Source organism: Notothenia rossii (assembly GCF_949606895.1).
Source record: "Notothenia rossii genome assembly, chromosome: 4".
In the NCBI taxonomy this organism is placed as follows: Eukaryota; Metazoa; Chordata; class Actinopteri; order Perciformes; family Nototheniidae; genus Notothenia; species Notothenia rossii.
The window spans coordinates 37,376,997-37,384,441 of record NC_136902.1 but is presented as its reverse complement, the minus strand read 5'-3'; the positions used below and the strand labels follow the sequence as shown (position 1 = coordinate 37,384,441).

Genomic DNA, 7,445 nt, shown 5'->3' with positions numbered 1-7,445 from the left:
AATTCAAACAAATATACTTAATGTATTCTGAATACATAATCTGATTAATATGCATTTAAATTCAATAAATTATATTAATACTGAATACATAAACCCGGTGAATATGCATTTCAAATGAATAGGCTTTATTACACTGATGCATATGCATCATGTAAAGTTTATTAGGTAGGTTTATGTTCAAAATATTAAAAAAAATTAATGGAACTTTGTCATGTAATTATTTTACATATATCTTAAAAGTTAGGGTTAAATATTTCTGTGAGTGTATATGTGTATTCCACTGTAGCGCCCGGTATATTAATGGGAAACTCTAGTTTGTACATCTTCAATATATTTGTAACACTGTACACATGAACATTTCTTTTTTTCGGTTCACCAAAAAAAAAATCTCACTCCAAGCTTAACTCAAATGTTGGCAGCCCTGCGTCACTGTCGAGACGGCAGTGGCCGAATCCACCTACTTTAGGCTTCTCAGTAACTGCAGAATCTTATGGGTGACGTCACGGACACTGTCCATTTTTATACAGTCTATGGATGGCGCAGAAAAATCAACTTCCGGTGATACAGAGGACCGAGGAGCGAGGAAATGAAAAATAAGGGAATTCAAGCAGCCTGGGTCACATTACATGGAGGTTCTTTAAAAATGACACTATTTTCTATTTAAAATATGAATGTTAAATCAATAATGTACACACCAGTTATTAAAATAAGTGTGCTGTATGAGACCAATTGTGGCTAAAAATAACATCGTGATGTCATGACTATTAAGCCTGGAGGTGCGTCCATAAACAATGAATGGAATACCGAAAGTTAGTTTTCTTCAAAGTATCTTTATTATACTGTAATGTGCTTATCTCTGAAACAAAATGTTCCCATGAACTCATTACATAATGTTATCAGAAAATGTTGCAATGCAGATAAAAGGCAAAACAATAAAGTGTAAGCTAACATGCTGAAAACAGAGACAAGCACACGTTAGTAAACAAATACACATCCATGTTTTTAAATAAGTAGCAGCATAAGAGCTCAGTGAACACATACAGCTGTTGAAATTGTATGTAATGTTTGTATTGCAGTGATTGATGCACTATTACATAGCAGCCAGAATAACAAGTCAAATGGAAAGATAGACATTCCACTGGCTGTTCTCACTGACACTTTATCATTGATGACATCACATGTTCACCATATTAATACAATGTATACATTTAAAGAAAAAAAGGCGTAGTGCCCCTTTTAAAAATCTGACGTAACGTGACGCAGATGTCTATCCATATGAAACGTTCTTGTGCCCATCCTCACCCTCACGCGGCAGCCATACAGCGCACCTCTTGCATCCCCCTGGCCCGGCCCCCCCCCCCCCCCCCTCTTCTCTCCTCACCTCTCCTTCTTCCCGGGTGTGTGAGCCAGCATCATCGCTCCATCAGCGGAGGAACAACCGCAGGGAGACCATGAGAAGCGAGGCGATGGAAGCGCAGAAGGACTAACGTCACCACGGGGAAAAGGGCACAGGTAAGACCTGGGCTTGTCATTGAAACCTTCAGTTTCGCTGGGCGCGGAGAGTATGGTGCGTTAACGATTTGGAATATCCTTGACGCACTAGAATATACACAAATGGAGTAAGTGTGCAGGAACGTGTGCAGTTTGTTGTTTGTTTGGGGCGTATACGGCAAGATTGCAGCTGTTTTCTGCTGTGTGTGTTTATTTTGGTGCAGCTGAGTAACGCTGCGCAGTGCGCTCCGGCAGATGTTTGCGTCACATCCATGTTGTGCATCGATGTCAACGTCATACCGGGGTACACATTTAATCATATGGTGAACAGTAACGCCCCTGACTCCTTCCTGTGGCTCTGCATGAGAGACCGATCACTGTGTCCTCAACCCAAAGAGAGTGACATCCATGTTTGCAGCCAGGGAGTCGTGACAGGTTTCCATGGTGCTGCAGTTTGACCTTGAAGCAGTTCTGTTTTTCCGGAACACAGGTGCCACCTGACAGAAAACAGAGGCACAGCTCTTTTGTGTGAGGCTTTCAAATGTTGCAGACTGAATACTGCAATAACATCAAGCTTGATCCAATTCCCAGGAGGCTGTGTGGGGTTAGCTCAGTGCTGATTGGATTTACTTTCATATTGAGTAGTAAAGCCTGTTGTACACTATATCCATTTATTTCTGGGTGCCACATGCCCTATTTTGACATTTAATACTGACTTATGGCCTTATCTTTTTCTCCTGTGCCCTAAAATGCCCAAATATTGTCAGATGTAATGCATATGGATACAGAAATGAGTGACCCAACACTGACATGTAAAAGGATTCCTCTTTTAAAGTATTTTTACAGTTGTTGTGAGTCCCTATCTAATAATGTTGTGTAGCTTTGAAATAGTTTTAGCCTATTTTGTCCCCGGTAATGTGCCCCTTGAACCATGCATATGAACTTTTACTTATTAATGAGCCCATATACAGTCTGTGCAGTGTGTGAAATATGAGAGTGAGCAGAGCGGACACTCTATGTCTTTACTGTGGAGACAAAGCTCCGTGTTGTGCTGTCCTTTGGTACAGAACACTTTTGTCCTTGGCAGCATGGCCATCTTGTCAGCAGCAGGCGCCTCCACCCTTAGCCAATGGCAGCTCTCCTCCTGCTCACATTCCACACAAGTGGTCGAGTGACCGTCGCCATGGTGACTTGGCATTCGTTTTCACAGAATGGTGTTTGCTCAATGCGCCCATGGTGGAGAAATCTTAAATTGTGCCATGTGATAAAAACCACACTGATTGATCCTGAAGAGGGTGAGGGTCTCACAGGAAGATATGCAACACTTAATTTCAGGTCTTTATTTGTGCTAAATTTCAAAAGACTCTTGCTTGTTGTTTCCCTCCTGAGTGCAGTCCATCCATAAGCCTCCTTTATGAGCTATTGGTTGCATTCTAATCACAAAAATTAACTATTTGGCTGCTTTTCCTGCAGGGATAAACAAAACAAAAATGTTCCATCTTATACAAGTTCTCCCCAATGCCTGCTGGTGTTTCCTGCAGGTGCTCCAGTATCCTCCTGAGACATGTAGTTTAATTTTCACCACAGTCCTTGTAGATGGGAGTGTGAATGGCTGTCTGGTTCTATGTGTCAGCTCTGTGATTGACTGGCGACTTGTCGAGGTGCCCCCCCACCCTCTCTCGCCCGTTGTCATCTGGTCGGCTCCATCTCCCTGCAATCAATCAATCAATCAATGTTTATTTATATAGCCCAATATCACAAATGTTACATTTGTCTCAGTGGACTTCACAGTTTGTACAGAATATCAGTATGACAATACGACACCCTCTGTCCTTAGACCCTCACATCGTACAAGGAAAAACTTCCAGAGAAAACCCACAGTTTAAAGGGAAAAATGGGAGAAACCTCAGGGAGAGCAACAGAGGAGGGATCCCTCTCCCAGGACGGACAGACGTGCAATAGATGCCGTGTGTAAATTGAAAAGATAATACATTTGCACCATAGGTAGTCCAAATGTTTGGAAATGCATGTGTGTATAATAACCCTGCAACCCTAAAGGATAAGCATCCTAGCCATTAAATTAGTCAAACAGTTTCACCTTCAATCTCAGTCGCTAATAGCTGCGTAGCTGTGAGGGAGAGGAACGTGTGGCTGGTGCATCAGATCTATAAAAATAGCAGTCAGCCTAATTGGATAGTTGACTTATCCTCCATGGAGGCAAGTGGTTCTCATATTTATTACCAACTTTTCCCTTTAAAGAAAAGTAGAACCTGCTTCCCTTGGTTGTATATGTCCTTGAGGCATGGGCGCGGGAAGGGGGGTGCTGAGGGCGCTGCAGCACACCCTAGCGGCAGGCAGGGGGTGCGGAGCTCCCCTGTCTGAATTATTATGTGACGGTTATTGCTGCTCCCGCTGTGCATAATCTGTGTAATATGTAGCCAATAAATTCCACATTGTTGGTAAAATAATATTTTGGCCTGCCCCGAATGTTTTTTCTGTAGGCCCGGACAATTCTACCTCAATAATATAATACATTAACCGTGCTTTACGTGAACCTCATCAAGACACTAGAAAGGACGGAAGGACTGTAATTTCCCGTGTTCAGTGAATGCAACAGAGGCAAGACACCAGACCAATCAGAGAGTTGCATGGAAATAAAAGTGTGCTTGTGTCATTCAAGCTCGCGGCTCTGTGTGTGTGCGGAAATAGCGCATTTAGTGTGTGTGAGAAAGGGGGAGAGAGAGAGGGACCGGTGCCAGCAGCAGGGACCGTGTTGTTAGCATCTGGTTAGCTAGCTGCACTAACGGACATACGGATCTGTTTGTTCCACAACAAGCTGAGGAGAGCTCTCCTCTCAGACTGAGAGGCTCAGGTGAGCTAAAGGACTCTCTGAGTGTTTAGATAGTTAACTTTAGTCTAAGTTATCTCAGTGGGTCTCAAACGGTTTGGTCAAAAATTATTCAAAAGATTATTTCCGTGGCACACCTTCATATGATCATTATAGTTATAAAAAAAAATAAGAGAATAAAGGAAAAACAGTTATGAAATACTATATGGCAGTAAAACAAGAATACAGTTTGAAAGGGGAGTGATTTGTAAAATATCCATAAAGAAAAAGAACATCTGCTTACAGTTGTGTTTCATCTGGGTGTTGAGAGATGTATCCATAGATCTCTTAATGTTGCTCTCAAAGTGCACCAGATTGATGCTTTAACTTCAATATTTAAAAAAAATCTTCCAGGGGGAGCATCCCGCCGGACCCCCCTAGAGGAGGTGAGGTCCGCTCCCCACTCGTAAAAGATAGCACTTTATCCCTGCCCTGCCTATATGCCCGGAGCTGATTATCGAGCCTTCATTGTAACAGTCGCGGGTTTACTGTGTGTTGCGTGTGGGGAGTTTTTTTGTGCGTGCTCTATAGTGCCCGTAATAATGTTCACTGGAGTCCAGCACCTCAGCACCCCCACTCAAAATACCTTCCCGCGCCTCTGCCTTGAGGTGTGAGCAGGGCATTTAAAGAGTGACCCCCCCTTTTTTAAATTGAAGAGTTTGAGGCTGTGGTCAAACAGTGAAAGAAGATCAGAGAAAAGTCTGGAAAAGTGATCCTTTGTTTGTTGTTCCTCACATGAACCCTGACTTTAGGGATAAGTTAAACATGTTATACAACCAGTTGGTCCTTGGGTTTTTTAAATGCTTTCCTAGTTTAAAGTGCAGAAGTATTTTATCCTGATTTACAGATTTGGTTCCTTGAGGCCATTGAAAACAAGCCTCAAGGTGAACAAACTAAATGTGCATATTGTTACCTTTTTGTTGACATGGGAAGTATGAAGTTTCCATGCAACAGATTTGGGGATCATTCAGATCCGTGTGTCTGGCCACCTGATGAATGTCAATCCAACACTCTCTCAGATTTTTTGCTGAAATAACTGGTTTGTTACCTGTGTGAAAGGGCAGTGGAGTATTGTGCAGGATTGTGCATTAATTCATAATGTAACGTACAGGCACAGAGAATATATGCATGTGGGGAGAGAAAGTTAACCCTTTGATACACAAGCTATGAAAACCCTTCTAAGGGACAACATGGGTAAAAAATGACCCGTATTGACATACAATGTTATTTCATGCATGGCTGTCTGTTTCTTAGCTATATTTTTGGAAATCAATGTATTTAATATTCCAAGTATTAATTTAATATCTTATTTTTGATCAACAATGGCCCATGTACGCAAGTGTGATAAAAAATCATACTATAATGTAGGCATGGGCGGTATCATTTTTTTCATACCGTCATACCTTGCTGACATCATACCGTGGTATACGGTATATGACGGTATCAGTCCCAATTTAAGGGGTAATTTCTCCCCCCCAAATTTTTTTTACTCACTATATCAACAGCCAGCCCCACCAAAAATATTTTCCACCAGCCGCCACTGACGGTATGACTTGGGTCGACTTGAGTGAGGTGGCGTTCGGCGGCAAATAGATGTTTTGAACGGTATATTATATGTTCGGTGTAAAATGCAGCCCGAGCCGGTAGACGCTCGCAAAGTGCCGCGACGTGCGCGCAAGTGCAAAACAAGGGCTGCATATATGACACATTGTGCAAATGGCACATTTTGAGATCGGATACAGGACGCGTTTGTAGATGTCCGACGTTGTTTCCATAGTGAGCTAAGTTAACAATATATCATCAAACATAAACTTTTTCCGGGAGTAAATACTTGACTTATGTAAACTGTGTTCGTTATTCTCCCGTCCAGGAGAGAAGCTTTAAAAGGAGACTAAATGGAGTCTCTGTGAAAGTTCAATTGGGTACTTTAATTAAAAAAGGCGCGGGTTGGTCACAAGCATGATATTGTTCAGTCAGACAAACAGCTGTGATCCGCTCCTCGTTAGGGAAGCCAAGAGTTGGATCTCTCCTCCGGTGCTGTTATATATCCTCTGCTGGCTCCTCCCCGCCTGCCGGCTCGCCTCGTCTCCAATGTCCGTTGTTGCATTTAAACAGAGGATTGGCTCCTTTCACATCCAATATATGCTCAACACACCTTTTCTCCTCATATTCTCTTTCATCACTTTTCATTTAACACATTCTAAACGCTGTAATCAATACTCTAAAAAATACTTCTCGGCTCGTTTGGTTTCCGGTCATTCCGGATGTTGTCACATGCTACTGTCGTCTGTAAACAATAATGTATTCAAATAAACTATACCTTCATTTAATATTCAGCATGGTAGTATCTCGACATCTATAGTTGTAGTGTTAAATCAGTAGGCTTCGGTTTGCACCACTCCATATCATTTCGCTACTAAATTCACCTCTTTAGGAAATCGGATATTAGCCACATGCTACATGCGTAGATGAAGGATTTTCAGAATAAAAGCTTAACTGCTTGTGCACAAGAATTTCTGTTTTTTCAGTATAAAAGAGCATTAAAACTGACGGCATGTTTAAACTACATTTCCCCATTAAAACATTGATTTTAATTTCTAACACTTATTGAATAAAGTTTGCTATATTCACTAAGTAGTTTGGCAATATTATTCCGTGCATGTGTTAAAAACCTTATTTCCATTTGATTCATTGGATTACTCGCGTGAATGTTTAGCACGTAAATGCTTTCGTTTTTAAAACCGTCCGATCTCGACTACAAAACCATCAACCAGTTGCATAGGATTAAAAAATGTCAACACTCACTCACCCCGTCTTAAACATTCCCAAAGAAGTGCCTCCGTTTCTCGTTGTGCTGGATGAAGTCACTGGCGACGAGTAAACCCAAAATAGTCCCAAACAGGCGCAGAGGCATTTTTCTTTTTTACTAGTTGTCCGAGTTCGGTTCCGGCAAATGCTGCCGCCATCTTGCTCAGCTCAGCTCTGTGCTGAGCTCTGAGAGCGGGAAAGACGGACTGCCCTCCCCTGCCCTCTGCTGGCGCGTGCTGTGCATTACAACCAATGTCGT

General features: G+C 42.1%; 1 protein-coding gene across 4 annotated transcripts in view; it reads left to right on the top strand.

Moving 5' to 3' along the window:
- The first annotated feature begins 1,374 nt into the window (after positions 1 to 1,374).
- snphb (syntaphilin b) overlaps positions 1,375 to 7,445 on the top strand; it is a 63,419-nt gene continuing 57,348 nt past the window's right edge. For all 4 annotated transcript variants that reach the window (XM_079676412.1, XM_079676410.1, XM_079676411.1 and 1 more), the window contains exon 1: positions 1,375 to 1,512. The gene's annotated coding sequence lies outside the window, so the exon portion shown is untranslated. The remainder of the gene's footprint in view (positions 1,513 to 7,445) is intronic.